General features: G+C 41.1%; 1 pseudogene; it reads left to right on the forward strand.

The window, feature by feature from the left end:
* Nucleotides 1-14770: 14770 nt before the first annotated feature.
* Nucleotides 14771-14844, forward strand: LOC120365714 (U7 small nuclear RNA; annotated as a pseudogene).
* Nucleotides 14845-16596: the final 1752 nt, after the last annotated feature.

Consider the following 16596-nt stretch of genomic DNA (forward strand, 5'->3'; position numbering starts at 1 on the left):
AGTCATACAATAGGCTGGCTCCTTTCATTTAGCATGTTTTCAACGTTCATTTGTATTGTAGCATGTATCAGTACTTTCTAATGGCTATATTTCATTGTATGGCTATACCAAATTTTGTTTATCCATTTGTCGATGGACATTTGGGCTGTTTCCATTTTTTAGCTATTACAAATAATGCTGATAAAATTCATGTAGAAGTTTTATTTCTTTGGAGTACATACCTAAGAGTGGAATTGTTAGGTCATATGGTAACTACATTTAGTCATTTGAAGAACTGCTAGATTTTTTTCCAAACTAGCTGCACCATTTTATATTCCCACCAGCAGTATATGAGAGTTCTGATTTCTCATCCTTTCAACACTCACCTGACTTGGGGGATGTTTTTGTTTTTATTTTATATGGGTATATAATAGTTGTACATATTTATAGGCACAAATGATATTTTGATACAAGCCTACAATGTGTAATGAACTTAAGTGACTTTTCTGACCATCCAAGTGGGTGTGAAATGGTATCTCATTGTGGTTTTGATTTGCATCCCTTGATAACTAATGATGTTGAGCATCTCTTCATTTGCTTATTAGCCATTTGTATATCTTTTTTGAGGAAATCTCTGTTAAGATCATTTGCCCATTTTCTAATTGCATGTTTATTGAGTTGTAAGAGTTATTTATATATTCTAGATACAAGTTTCTTACACAATTTTCAAATATTTTCTCTCATTCTGTGGGCTGCCTTTTTGTTACTTTATTGTTTTATATATATATATTATATATGTATAAAACAATATTTTACTATTTTAAATATTTAAGTGTACAAGTCAGTGGCATTAAGTACATTCACGTTGATTTCCAACCATCCCTGCTATTTCAAACTTTTTCATCATTCCAATCTGAAATTCTTCCCATGTAGAGTTAAAAAAAAAAAAATCCCAGCCTGGGCAACAGACATGGTTCTGCAGTGTTACTCATTAAAAAAAATCCCAGCCTGGGCAACATCGCAAAACTCCATCTCCACAAAAAATACAAAAATTAGCTGGGCGTGATGTCATGAGCCTGTAGATCCAGGTACTCAGGAGGCTGAGGCAGGAGGATTACTTGAGCCTCGGAGGTCAAGGCTTGCAGTGAGCTATGATTGTGCCACTGCACTCCAACTCCAGCCTGGGTGGCAGACTGAGACCCTGTCTCAAAAAAAAAAAAAAAATCCTTTTTTTCCTTGCTGTCCCTGGTAACCACTATTCTATCTCTACAAATTTGCTTGTTCTAGGTACTTCCTGTAAGTGAATCATTCAACGTTTGTTCTTTTGTGTCTGTCTGATTTCACTTAGCATGATGTTTTCAAGGCTCATTCATGTTGTAGCATATATCAGATTTTCTTTCCTCATTAAGGCTGAATAATCCATTGTACTCATACCACATTTTGTTCATCTATCAGTGGATGCTTCAATTGTTTCTCCTTTTTAGCTATTGTGAATAATGCTGCTATGAACATTGTTTTACAAATATCTGTTAGAATCTCTGCTTTCAATTCATTTGGATCTATTCCTAGAAATGGAACAGCGGAATCACAGGGTAATTCTTTGTGACTGTAGCATTTTACATTTCTACAGCAAATTTACAAGTATTCCAATTTCTCCACCTCATAGCCAGCACTTGTAATTTTATTTGCCGTGTGTGTATGTATACGTGTGTGTATATGTTTATGTGTGTGTGTGTGTGTGTGTGTGTGTGTGTGTGTGTGTATGTATAAAATAGCTATCCTAATGGCTGTGAAATGGCATCTCATTGTGTGTGTGGTTGTCTTTTTGTTTGGTTTATTTTTAGAAGTAAAAGAATAGTTACTCCATAGGCAGAGCAGCTTCATTGTGGTTTTGATTTGCATTTCTCTAATAACTGAGGATGTTGAGTATTTCTTTATGTGTTTACTATTTGTGTATCTTTGGAGAAATGTCTATTTAGATCCTTTTCCTTTTTTTTGAGATGGGGTCTCTCTCTGTTGCCCAAGCTGGAGTGCAGTAGCATGATCTCGGCTTACTGCAACCTCCACCTCCCTGGTTCAAGCGATTCTCATGCCCCAGCCTCCTAGATAGCTGGGATTGCAGGCACGTGCCATCACACCTGGCTAAGTTAGGTATTTTTAGTAGAGATGGGGTTTCGCCATGTTGGCCAAGCTGACCTCAAACTCCTCACCTCAAGTGATCTGCCTGCCTCAGCCTTCCCAAGTGCTGAGATTACAGGCATGAGACACTGCATCCAGCCCTGTCCATTTTAAAATGTATTTTCTCATTCTTTGGGTTACCTTTTCACTTTTCACTTGTGTGTATATGTATGTTTGTGTAGGTAGAGACATGGGGTTTTATCATGTTGCCAGGGTGGTCTTGAACTCCTGAGCTCAAGCAATCTGCCCACCTCAGCCTCCCAAAGTGTTGGGATTACAAGTGTGAGCTGCTGCACACAGCCCCTTTTCACGTTCTCAGTAGTCCTGTGTACAAAAGTTTTCAATTTTGATAAAATCTAAAACATCTGTTTTTCAATTTTTTGCCTATGCTTTTAGTGTTATATCCAAGGAATCGTTGCTAGATCCAATTTTGGGTTGTAAAATCAATGCCATGAAGATTTTCCCCTATATTTTCTTCTAATGGTTTTGCAATTTTAGCTTTTACTTGAGTCTCTAATCCATTTTGAGTTAATATTTGTATATGGTGTGAGGTAGAGGTCCAACTCTTACTTTTGCATATGAATATCTAGTTATTTCAGTATCATTTGTTAAGATGATTTTTTTCTCCTGTTGAATTGTTTTGGAATTCTTGTAAAAAACAGTTGACTAGGCTGGGAGTGATGACTCACACCTGTAATCCCAGCACTTCGGGAGCCTGAGACAGGAGGATTGCTTGAATCCGGGAGTTTGAGACAAGTCTGGGGGGCTAACAAAGTGAGACACTGTCTCTACAAAAAATACAAAATAAAAAAATTAGCTAGGTGTGGTGGTGCACACCTATAGTTACAGCTACTCGGGAGGCTGAGGCAGGAGGATTGTTGAGCTCAGGAGGTTGAGGCAGCATAGAGCTATGATTATATACCTATACTCCAGGGTGACAGAGCAAGACCCTGTCTCTCTCTCTCTCTCTCTCTCTCTCTCTCTCTCTATATATATATATATATATATATATATATATATATATATATATATACACATACACACACACACACACACACACACTTTTTTTTTTTTGAGACAGTCTCTCTCTCTGTCATCCAGGCTGGAATGCAGTAGTGTGATCTCAGTGGTGTGATCTCAGCTCCCCTTCCCAGGTTCAAGCGATTCTTGTGCCTCAGCCTCTGGAGTAGCTGGCATTACAGGCAGGTGTCATGATACCTAGCTAATTTTTGTATTTTTTGTAGAGATGAGGTTTTGCCATGTTGGCCAGGCTGGTCTCCAACTCCTGGCTTCAAGTGATCCACCTCCCTTGGCCTCCCGAAGTGCTGGGATTACAGATATTAGCCACTGCGCCCAGCTAAAACCATATAAATTTTATAATCAATTCATTAATTTCTGCAAAAAAGTTAGCTAGGATTTTCATAGGGATTGTATTGAATCTGTAGATCAGTTTGGGAAAAATTGCCATCTTAACAATGTTGTCTTCCAGTTCATGAACATAAGATGTTTCCCATTTGTTTAGATAATCTTTAATTTTCTTTTCTTTTTGTTTTTTGATTTTTGAGACAGGGTCTCACTCTATTGCCCAGGCTGGAGGCTCCCTGTAGCTTTCACCTGCCAGGCTCAGGTGATCCTCCTACTTCAGCCTCCCAGGTAGCTAGGACTATCGGCATGTGCCACCACTCTTGGCTAATTTTGTGTACTTTTAGTAGAGACAATTTCTTGCCATCTTGCCCAGGTTTGTTTACAAACTCCAGGCTCAAGTGATCCTCCCACCTCCTCCCTTGCAAAGTGGTAGGGTTACTGGCCAGGCACAGTGGCTCATACCTGTAATCCAAGCATTTCAGGAGGCCATGGCAGGCAGATCACTTGAGGTCAGGAATTCAAGACCAGGCTGGCAAACATGGTGAAACTGCCCTCTACTAAAAATACAAAAATTAACTGGGCATGGTGGCGTGTACCTGCAATCCTAGCTACTTGGAAGGCTGAGGCAGGAGCTGAACCCAGGAGGTGGAGGCTGCAGTGAGCCAAGATACTGTGCCACTATACTCCAGCCTGGGCAACAGAGTGAGACTCCATCTGGAAGAAGAAGAAAAAAACAGGGTTATAGGCATGAGCCACTGTGCCTGGCCAATTATGTCATTTTTAAGAGTTAAAGGGTAGAGTGCGGTGGCTCACATCTAATCCTACCATTTTGGGAGGCTAAGGTGACAGAATCCCTTGAGTTCAGGAGTTCAAGACCAGCCTGGGCAATGTAGTGAGACCCCATCTCTTAAAGAAAAATTCAGCTGGATGTAATGGCTCAAACCTGTAGTCCCCACTATTCTTGAGGCTGACATGGGAGAATTACCCAAGCCCAAGAGATAGAAGTTGCAGTGAGCCACAGTCGTGTCACTGAACTCCAGCCTGGGCGATGGAGTGAGATCCCATCTCTAGAAATAAAAGTAAAGCATCTGGAATGGGCTGGGCACAATAGCTCACACCTGGAATCTCATCCCACTTTGGGAGGCCAAGTCCGGTGGATCATTTGAGGTCAGGAGTTTGAGACCAGCCTGACCAACGTAGTAAAACACTGTCTCGACTAAAAATAGAAAAAATTAGCCAGGTATGGTGGCACATGCCTGAAATCCCAGCTACCTGGGAGGCTGATGCAGGAGAATTGCTTGAACCTGGGAGGCTGAGGTTGCAGTGAGCCAAGATTGTGCCACTGCATACCAGCCTGGGCAACAGAATGAGACCCCATCTCAAAAAAAAAATGTGGAATGAAAAGGGCATGAATCATGGTGCCAATGTACAATTGAACTTAATTGAAGGTAACTTCCCTTTAATATGGCTGCTTTCAAATGGATCACACTAAATATATATTGACGTAAATGATGCCTCACAGTTTCCTAACCTATTTTTATTTTTGAGGCAGAGTCTTACTCTGTCACTCATGCTGGAGTGCGGTGGTGTGTTCTCGGCTCACTGCAACCTCCACCCCACCCAGGTTCAAGCAATTCTCATGCCTCAACCTCCAGCGTAGCTGGGACTACAGGCACCTGCCACCACCTGCAGCTAATTTTTGTATTTTTAGTAGAGACAGGGTTTCACCATGTTGGCCAGGCTGGTCTTGAACTCCTGACCTCAGGTCCGCCTGTGTTGGCCTCCCAAAGTGTTGGAATTACAGGTGTGAGCGACTGTGCCCAGCCATCACTTTTATATTTATGGTATATATATATATATATATATATATAGCCAGAAAAGAATTGTTATTGCTTATGTTTTTATTTATATATAAAATATGAGATGGAGACTCTGTGGTCAGGCTGGAGTGCTACGGCACAATCTTCGCTGACTGCAACCACTGCCTCCTGGGTTCAAGTGATTCTCCTGTCTTGGCCTCCCGAATAGCTAGGACAACAGCTTGCCACCATATCCAGCTAATTTTTGTATTTTTTGTAGAGATGGGATTTCACCATGCTGACCAGGATGGTTTCTATCTCTTTTTTTTTTTTTTTTTTTTTTTTGAGACAGAGTTTTTGCTGTTGTTACCCAGGCTGGAGTGCAATGGTGCGATCTCGGCTCACTGCAACCTCCACCTCCTGGGTTCAGGCAATTCTCCTGCCTCAGCCTCCTGAGTAGCTGGGATTACAGGCACGCGCCACCATGCCCAGCTAATTTTTTGTATTATTGTAGAGACGGGGTTTCACCATGTTGACCAGAATGGTCTCGATCTCTTGACCTCGTGATCCACCCGCCTCAGCCTCCCAAAGTGCTGGGATTACAGGCTTGAGCCACCGCGCCCGGCGGTTTCGATCTCTTAACCTCATGATCCACTGCCTCGGCCTCCCAAAGTGCTGTGATTAGAGGCAAGAACCACTGTGCCCGGCCTCTATTTATTTATTTATTTTTATTTATTTTGAGACAGAGTTTTACTCTTGTTTCCTGGGCTGGAGTCCAATGATGCTCTCAGCTCAGTGCAACTTCCACATCCTGGGTTCAAGTGATTGTCCTGCCTCAGCCTCCCAAGTGGCTGGGGTTACAGGGATGTACCACCACACGTGACTAGTTTTATATCTTTAGTAGAGACAGGGTCTCACATGTTGGTCAGGTTGGTCTTGAACTCCTGACTTCGGGTGATCCACCTGCCTCAGCCTCCCAAAGTGCTGGGATTGCAACCATGAGCCACTGTGCCAGTCCTGTTTTTATTTTTTGCATGACCTAGTTCTGTGGTTGAGTATGAATGTGGTCTGAAATCTGAAGATATCAAAATGAAGAAAGCAGGGGAGTTGGAAAAGAAAACGAAGGGAAAAGTTTGATGGAAGTATTAGGGTCAATGCCAAAATTCAGGAGCAGAAAAATTGTTGGGCATTCTTAGAGGTAAGTTCTAAAAAGTACTTACCTAAACTTTTTTGCCTAGAGTTTTGATGCTATAGGTGAATAATGATAGCTTGACATTAATTTTTTTTTTCTTAGACTTTATTTATAAATCTAATTTCACTCACAGGACAGTGTTAATATTCCTGTAATATGTCAGGGCTGATAGACCTGCTAGGTTTAAACTTCAACGTTTCTCTTATACACAACTGAGAAGGATATACTAATTGTTCAACTCCCTCTCCCATATGAAACCTATTTTCTTTTTTTACTCTTATAAAAGCTGCCACTCTAGAAAACAAATGAGAAAGGACAACAGTGATTTAAATCTGGAAATTTAAGGATGAAGCTACATCTGCCTTAAATAGATGCATTCAGCTTTGGTATTTAGTCCAGATGAGATATGAGGTGACTTAATGTGATGAGTGCCTTAGTGTGCCAAGGAACAATGAGTTACGTCAGGCGCTGGTTTTACCTTTAGCTCTGAATTTCCTGCCCTTTATCGGTTTAAATCAACTCCTGTATTATGTTGAATACTTTGTGTTTTGCTAATCAGCTTCAAGGGCAGCAGCCACTGGATTTGGTTTAGAGTGCCATTTAGACAGTCTGTGGGAAAAGAAAGCTCTTCATTGGGTAGAGGGGAAAGAAAAATGCTCAGACAGAAGAACTTGGTTTATATAAAATTTTATGAAGTTGATTTTAATGAAAAATAATTTAAAAGACAAAAAATAAAAAAAAATGTATGTAATGAATTTTAGTGTTTAACTTTGTAAGGATTGTAACTTATAAAGTGAAAAATGAAGTGAAATTAAAATTTTTTTAATGTTCTTTTAGAGGATGTAAGACCCAAAAATATTTTAGGTATGTAGATTAGCTAAATGGATACAATAGACAACTATGCTGCTTAACTCATTAACTGTTCTCTAAATAGAACCAAAATATAAACACAACCAGGGGATGCAGGCACTTCATCCTTTACTATAATTGACAAGTCAAATAGGGCCTCTTCTTGTAGCTAGCTACTTCCTGATTCCCTTGTTCTTCCCAAACCACATATTTACTAGTTGATTTTTAGAAAGGGCCTTGTTAATAAGACCAGGACTCAGGATTTTATACATGGCCTCCAGAGTATTTCCTTGGCTTACTTAGTATATAATGCAATTTGTATCAAATAATTTTATTTTTTATTTTTTTAAATTTTTGTATATCAAATAATTGAGTAACTAGACATATATAGATAAGTGTCAACTGTACATTTTGGGAATCTTACTCCTTTAAGAGTAACAGGGGCATCGGGCACACTGGCTCACTCCTGTAATCCCAGCACTTTGGGAGGCCAAGGCGGGCGAATCACGAGGTCAGGAGATCAAGACCATCCTGGCTAGCATGGTAAAACCCCATCTCTACTAAAAATACAAAAATGAGCTGAGCATGGTGGCAGGTGCCTATAGTCCCAGCTACTCGGGATGCTGAGGCAGAAGAATCACTGGAACCTGGGATGCAGAGATTGCAGTGAGCTGAGTTGTGCCACTAAGCTTTAGCCGGGGCAACAGAGTAAGACTCCATCTCAAAAAAAAAAAAAAAAAAAAGTAATAGGGGCTTTGTGAACAATACACAGAGTCATTGATAGAACTGTCTTTGATGCTGGTGTCTTTCCAGCATCCAGGAATAAAAGTCAATGTAATAAGAGTTCGCAACCTGTGCCTGTATGTCATTTTGGCTTTCTCAAATAATTAGCTCATTAAATAAATATTTGTTGAACACTGACTATGGGCCAGGCGCTGTGTGTGGTTAAGAACAGTCTGATGTTCTTAGCTCCCAGAGAGAGAGACTGGCTATCAGCTATGTACGCGTCTTCTATGACCCTAAGTTCATCAGTGAGCATTCATCTCTGTGGAACATTCTATGAAGGAATACATTTTATGGTGGCACTACAAAAGTGGGCTGGGTGAATACTAAATGACCTTACTTTTGGTTAGAATTGTTTAAACTTTTTATTTTAGCAGAGATACTAAAATAATATACTAAGTAATATAAATAGTAAATTTAGGTACCAAATAATAGACTAAAAGAGATAATTTCAGATTTACATAAAATTACAAGAAATAATACAGAGATCCTGTGTATCTTCTATCCATTTTCTTCAATCTTGCAAAACTATAGCATAATATCACAACCAGGATATTGACATTGATAGAATTTTTGACATTAAAACTTACTTGGTCCAAGAGAAATACTGATTTTAACATCAAAGGAGTTTTTATATCCCTTGATGGAATTTGCTTAATGGTTCAATATTTTTTCATTTTACATTGTTTCACCTCTCCCTTGAAGCTCTGAGGCTTCTGTATTATGATTTCATTTATTCAATATGTATCGGGTGCACACTACATGGCAGGTACCCCTGTAGATGGTCTAATGGCTAATAAGAGAGACATGATACTTGCTCTCATGGAGCTTTTGTTGTAGTGTAGGGACACAGACAATTTTAAAAAAGCAGTCATATTCAGGAACCTCTAGGTTAGGGCCTGAGAGGAGAACAAACTTGTGTTCTAGGAACAGAAAGAGCTGGATGTGGCTGCTGTGTCTAGGGGAAAAGGAATGGGTGGAATGGCAAGTAGAATGGGAGAGGCTGAAGGAACATGCAGGCTTGATGATACCAGACCTTGTTGGCCAGCACAAGGGCATTAGATTTATTTATGTATTTTTTGAGGCAGGGCCTCACTTTGTCACCCAGCAGGAGTGCAGTGGTATGATTTTGACTCACTGCAACCTCGACCTCCCAGGTTTAAGTGATCCTCCCACCTCAGCTTCCCAAATAGCTGGGATTACAGGCATGAGTCAACATGCCTGGCCAGGCATTAGATTTGTATGCCAAGTTCTAAAGTAAGCCATTGAGAATGTTTAATCAGGGATCTGATATGGTTGGATTTTTTTTTTTTTCCCAGACAGTCTTATTCTGTCACCCAGACTGGAGTGCAGTGGTGCGATATCTGCTCACTGCAACCTTCACCTCCCAGGTTCAAGCGATTGTCCTGCCTCAGTCTCTCAAGCAGCTGGGACTACAGACGTGCGCCATCATAGCCGGCTAATTTTTTTGTATTTTTAGTAGAGATCGGGTTTCACTATGTTGGCCAGGCTGGTCGTGAACGCGGGTGATCCACCAGCCTCAACCTCCCAAAGTACTGGGATGATAGGCATGAGCTATGTCCCTGGCCTCTTTTGTTGTTGTTTTTAATAGATCATTCTGGCCCGGTGCAGTAGCTCACACCTGTCATCCCACCACTTTGGGAGGCTGAAGCGGGTGGATTGCTTGAGACCAGGAGTTCAAGACCAGCTTGAGCAACACAGGGAGACCTCATCGCTACAAATAATTTTTAAAAATTGCCAGGTGTGTTGGTACACATCTGTGTTCCCAACAACTTGGGAGGCTGAAGTAGGGGAATTGTTTGAGCCCAGGCAGTCAAGGCTGCAGTGAGCTGTGATCATATTACCGCACTCTAGTCTGGGCAACAGAGTTTAAAAAACAAAAAATTCTAAATATTCTATGTAGTATTGTTTGTCAGTGACTAGTCTAAAGCAGGGAGACCTTTTGAAGAGGTTGTTGTCATGGTTCAGGTGAGAGTTGATGTTGCTTTGGACTATGGCAGTGGAGATGGGGGTGCAGAGAAGTGAAAAAACTTGGAATTTATTTTAATGGCTTTTTATTTGGTCTATCTCTCTGAGGTGGTAGGGTGGCAACATTCTAATAAGAGAAGAAACATAAGTTCTTAGAGTGAAATGAAAAGATACAAGTTATCCCATTCTTTGACTTTATAGTCCCAACCAAATGAAGTGTTTCTTAATTACAATTTTTTTGAAATCATCTTCTTGCATTGATTCATCTAAGTTTTTATTTATTTTGTCCTTTACCTTTCATGTTGGAGGCTTTTTTCAAAAGTCTTTTGTTGTCTATGAGTAGAAGGCCCTAGAAAAGCCATTGGAAGCTCTGCAACAGAAGATGAGATGTGTTAGCACACTCTTGTTTGAAGCACCTATCAATTTCTTTGTTTTTCCAGAGAAGAATTATCCAATCTTCTGGTGGGGAAAAAAGATTGAGCAAAGATACACACTTAGCTACTGGTGGCTTTAGAGCCCACAATGCAAGCTAAGATCTCATCATTCACAGTGAGCACTTTCACCCTTTTCCCCCAATAATCTATTACTTCCTCCAACCTCCAACATGCCTGGAGTTTATTTGCCTGAAGCTTCTTTGAAATTGTCCCACAGAATCAACTCCCAGTCTTTCGTTGGTTGGGAGAAGGGCAGTCATCTAGCTGCTTGGGATGAGAGTGTCCATAGGGGCCCAATTGTTCCATCTAAAGACTTAGCCAATACCCACCTACGGTCACAGCTGGCGCCCTGCTTTCCATGGCACATGGCATGATACATGGTATGTGGATCCTGAGCTGCTTCAGGGTCTGAGGCTTAACTCACCAGCTTCTCATTGACATCCCTAGCAGGTTTAGGTTTCACTTTCTCCTAACTGCTTACTCTTCCAGATAATTTCTAACTTCTGAAACTCTGTTCACACTCACCTGCTGTTCTCTTCTCCCTTATTTTTTGTCCGTATGGGTATATTTGATGTTCACTTGCTCTAATGTTAGCAGGAAGAAGTAGAGATAAATGCATGTGCTCAGTTCTCCAAGTCAAAAAGAGGTGCTCCTTAAAGTACCAGGTAAAGTCCTCATCCAAACCTCTGCTTAGAGAAAATAAGAAAAGTTTATAGCAGTTTGCAATCCCTTTGTGACCTGCAAATAATTTGCTACATGTTCTTTGTCTAATAGCATTCTTAATTTTCTCCATCTCATCCTTCTATCAGTTTTAGGTAAGTAAAGTAGCATTCCTAAAGCAGGAGAGCATCCAACATTTGGACTGTATAACATATTTGACACTAAAAAGTACCTCATTAGATAATATTAACTAGCAGGGCTAAACTGCTTTCCAATAAGTAATCTGAAGTTTTGTCTAAATGTAGGAAAATGGATTTCAATTGTACCTTTAGAAAATGGACAAACAGGTTTAACAGTTTAATAAAGTCAAAAGGCTAGCATGCTCAGCTTCTATTGCATCATTCTCCAGGAAAATTTGTGCTGTGAACTTTGCAAATCATTGCATGATTAGAGAAGAAAGTGATTAGCATCACAAGTTTTCTTTGTGTTTGTGCCTTTGACCATTGCCAGTTTGTGAAGTATTTGTAAAGCGCTGAAGCAGGGTTGTAGAGATTAAGGAATCTTGGAGATTTACTGAGTTGATGCTCCACATTTAGTGCTTCCTGGACCTGAAGAGTTCATGACTCCACCTTATCATATCTTCTCCAACAAAATTACATACAAAGTAAAAAGTATTCCCAGCAGCAGCACTTGGTTTATTATCACTTATCAAAACAATACTAGAGAGAGAAATAGTAGGCAGGCCCTAGGGAGTTAAGTAGAATAGTTAAAAGTATGAGCTCTGAAACTACCTTGGCTATGACTTTGGGCAAATAAGCTCACCTTTCTGAAACTCAGTTTCCTTCTCAATAAAACAGGATGACAACACCTACTTCGTAGAGTTGTGAGGATTAATATGTTAATACCTGTAAAGAGCTCAGAACAATGCTTACAAAAATCAATTCCCACTAAGCACTGCTTTTATTATTCCCACAGCTAAGATGCTCTGAAGCCATGCTGTCCAATAGAGTTGTCACTAGTCATGCGTAGCTAATGTGCATTTAAAATATGGGTAGTCAAAATTGAGATGAGCTGTAACTATAAAATATTACCAGTTTTCAAAGACGTTTCAAGTCTTTTACCAAAGACTTAAGACTTTAAAACACTTACAAAGTATGTATTTACATCTAGCATGTATCTCTTCTCTCCATGGCAAACCTACATGCCCACACATTGCCCACCTCACTGATTTTTACAAATGGTTTCAATTCCCTTTGAAGGCTGCGGGTGGGCTGATGTATTGCCAAACTATTGGGAGTTTCACACATGCAAATTTTAATCTCTGACCTCTGCAAATAAAAGATCTTTATGTTCTCCAGCTGGGAAGTGTGTTCCCAATTTCTATGCAGAGCATCTGTCTGTACATGAACTCAGAGGCTCTGCGAACGTATCTGTTTGCTGCCATGTTTGAGAATTTTAATGGAAAAGAGGTTTGTTTTCTTTTTGTTTTTTTGTGTTTTTTTTTTTTGTTTTTTTTTGTAAAAGCCCTGACAACACCATCTCTTTCCAAAGAATGCCCCACAAAAGCTGTGTTGCAGCTAAATTGTCAGCCCTGGTATTGTGTCCAAGTGTTTTGAGAAGTCCCATACCAAACTAAGCCCACAACAAGCTATGCTGGTTTTGTCATAAGGAACAGTGTTTTAAATGCTTGACAAGAAATTCATATGGGTTTTTGTCTTGTTGATACATTTTTGGGACACTAGGGTGGATGGATTGCTTGAGCCCAGGAGTTGGAGACCAGCCTGGGTAATATGGCAAAACCCCATCTCTACAAAAAATACAAAAATTAGCTGGGCATGGTGGTATGTGCCTCTAGTCCCAGTTATTTGGGTGGCTGAGCTGTGTGGATTGCTTGAACCCAGAAGGTTGGGACTGCAATGAGCCATAATTTCCCCGTTAAACTCCAAGCTGGGTGACAGAGCAAGACTCAGTCTCAAAAAAAAAAAAAAAAAAAAAAAAAAAAAAAAGTATAATGGGAGTTAACGAGCAAGCAAGGATTTTGCAGTCAGATATGGATCTCAGTCTGAGTTCAGGCTCTACCATGTATTAGCTATGAGATGCCAAACTTGACCCCTCTAAGTCTTAGTTTCCTTACCTGCACAATGGCATAATAAAAGTTACTTTGTGGAATAAGACTGATGAAATATGAAGAAAATAATGTAGGCTGGGTGTGGTGGCTCATGCCTGTAATCCCAGCACTTTGGGAAGCTAAGGCAGGAAGATTACTGGAGCCCAAAAGTTAAGACCAGCCTGGGCGATACAGTAAGACCCTGTCTCTAAAAAAGTAAGAATAAAAAAATTAAGCAGGCGTGAGCCTGTATTTGCACCACTGAACTCTAGCCCAGGTGACCTAACGAGACCCTATCTCAAAAATTAATAATAAAATGTAAAATATATATATATTTTTTGAGATGGAGTTTCGCTCTTGTTACCCAGGCTGGAGTGCAATGTTGCAATCTTGGCTCACCGCAACCTCTGCCTCCTGGGTTCAGGCAATTCTCCTGCCTCAGCCTCCTGAGTAGCTGAGATTACAGGCACGCGCCACCATGCCCAGCTAATTTTTTGTATTATTGTAGAGACGGGTTTTCACCGTGTTGACCAGGATGGTCTCGATCTCTTGACCTCGTGATCCACCCGCCTCAGCCTCCCAAAGTGCTGGGATTACAGGCTTGAGCCACCGTGCCCGGCCAAAATGTAAACTATTTCTATTGATTACATGGGGAAATATTTTGATATATTTCCTGTGTAGATTCTGATAATGGTCTATCTCAGGGTATTTGTGTTTTGGAGAGTGTTATGTCTTTAGTTTTAATTTTGGGTAAAGAAAAGGCTTAAATCATGAATTAGTTACAAGCAACAATACCAACTTACGTGACCCCTGAGGGGTGGGGTTGTGAGCTCTTAATTTGTTTTTGATTCTGAAAAACTCTGCTTCCTGGCATCCAGGAGTTAGAGATTGAGCCTTTCATCTTCTTTCTCAAAACTAGTTTTTGATGCTATCTTTCACTTTTAAATTTTATTTAATAAACTGCATTGCCGGAATCACCAAAAAAAAAAAAAAATTTGACTATTTAATTTTGAGACAGAGTCTTACTCTGTTGCCCAGGCTGGAGTGCAGTGGTATGATCTTGGCTCACTGCAACCTCCACTTCCTGGGTTCAAGCGATTCTTGTGCCTCAGCCTCCTGAGTAGCTGGGATCACAAACACCCACCACCATGCTTCACTAATTTTTTGTATTTTTAGTAGAGAGGGGATTTCATCGTATTGGCCAGGCTGGTCTCAAACTGCTGACCTCCCATGTAGGCCTCCGAAAGTGCTGGGATTATAGGTATGAGCCACCGTGCCTGGCCTACTTTATTTATTTATTTATTCTGAGGCAGGAGAATTGCTTGAATCCAGGAGAGGAGGGTTGCAGTGAGCCAAGATTGCACCACTGCACTCCAGCCTGGGCAACAGAGTGAGACTTCATCTCAAAAAAAAAAAAAAAAAGAAAGTTGGTTCTCAGTGTTACAGCTCTTAGAATTTGTCTAGCAGGCTTCCTGGGGTTTGTTTGTTTTTTTTTGCCAGAAAGCCCCCAAAATGTTAAACAAGTCAGTTCCCTAAGTGAGGGCTGACAATGAGTCTGCCCATGGACAGAGCCATCAGGCCCTGGCTGATGTCAGGACAGAGAGGGGTTGTCAGCAATGGCTCTCCGTGGAAGAAGTACCGACTTCCTTTCTGGCTCCTAGGACATCTGTCTCTTGCTTCTCACCTTAAGTATGGGCCAATTGGTACATGAACATTCAATAATTGTTTGCTAATTAAGTCCCTTTATTTAATTTAATCACTTCCCTAGGAGGGTCATTTGGTGCCTTCAATGCTGTTTGCATGGACTCTCCCAACCCCATAACCCTCGCCAACACACATATAGGACCTGGAGGCCAAGACCATTCTTGGCATGTTGGTATCAACTCTGAACTCACAGAATAAAGGAATGACACAGCTGTTCACATGAAGTCAGGTCTCCCACATGCATTTATTCAACAAACTCTGAGATTACTTCTGAGCCTGGTACTGCCAGGCATAGTCCTCTCCTTCAAAGCACTCACTGTAGGTCTAATGAGGCAGACAGACCAATAAATGAGCACATACTCTACCATATAGTATTAAGTAGAACCGGAACAATGACCTTTACCTGGGGATATCAAAGAAGGCTTCACTGATGAGTTGATACTTGGCTCAGGGGTCATGTAACTCAGCATCATGTTGGGTCTTTACCAGGGCCATTTGCAAATGGGGAAAGGAAGAAAAAAGGAAATTTCAGGACACGTCCTGTCCCCTGTTGGGGCAACTATGGGATGGAAGCCTGTGTCTCTTCCTTAGCCTGACTTCAGTCTTAAGTCTTTTTGCCTATGCTGGTATGCAAAGAAAAGGCAGAATCAAGGTCAACCCTCCTTAGTACGGCAAGAGGAAAAAGCAACCAATCTCCACATTTTCTTGCCTTTGCTTGTTTGTCAAGGGAAATCTTGTTCTCATTTTTATGGCAAATGTTTATGACTTTGAACCAGGAACTTGCCTGCCTTGTATTTCTCTTGTACTGCTTTATCCTGTTTCCTGACTTGCTAGTTTTGAGATTATAAGCGTTGTTAGAGGATTTCCAGCATCAAAGGGCAGAGAGACTGCCTCCCCTGAACTCTGGGGCCGCTATGGAAATCTCTCTTGCCCTGTTTGCTAGTCGCTGCTTTTCCCAGGGAAAGGGCAGCTCTGAGCACCCAAATCTGGCTGGATTTTCCTCCTGCCTGACAGTATGTAAAAGGTGTCTTGGCTCCACATTAGAAACTTCTTCGTTTCAAACAATAGCAAGCAGCTCGGCCTGACTCATTCAAAAAAGGAATGTATTGGGAGGAGACCCAGTGGTTTACAGAATCGACTAGAAGGCTGGAGAGCCAGACTGTGAAAATAAACAAGAACTAATGGAGGCTGTGCAGCGAGAGCAGGGGACAGGCCAGGATTGCTACTGCCCTTGCGCCCCCTGACTTGCGATCGTTTCTCACCTGCCCCAGTGTCTTTCTTTCACACATGTAAGAGTTCCAGTCTGTGGAAGAAGTATCAAATTGATTAAGTCCAGATCTCAGGACTGTACTGTGACTGGGCTGGCTTTCAAAGCAGGAGGGGGAGTTCTGTCTCCCCAAGACTTACACACTGAAGAAAGTGTTCAGATGTCCACTACAGCCCTGTTTGCCAGAATGGTGAGGGAAGATTAGGAGAGGAGCTATCAGCAGCATAAGCAACACCTATGGGAGACCCCAGGTGGATAAACCAGTCCTTAGAGAGAAAATCAGGACTGGA

This window comes from Saimiri boliviensis, chromosome 1, assembly GCF_048565385.1.
Source record: "Saimiri boliviensis isolate mSaiBol1 chromosome 1, mSaiBol1.pri, whole genome shotgun sequence".
Lineage (NCBI taxonomy): Eukaryota > Metazoa > Chordata > Mammalia > Primates > Cebidae > Saimiri > Saimiri boliviensis.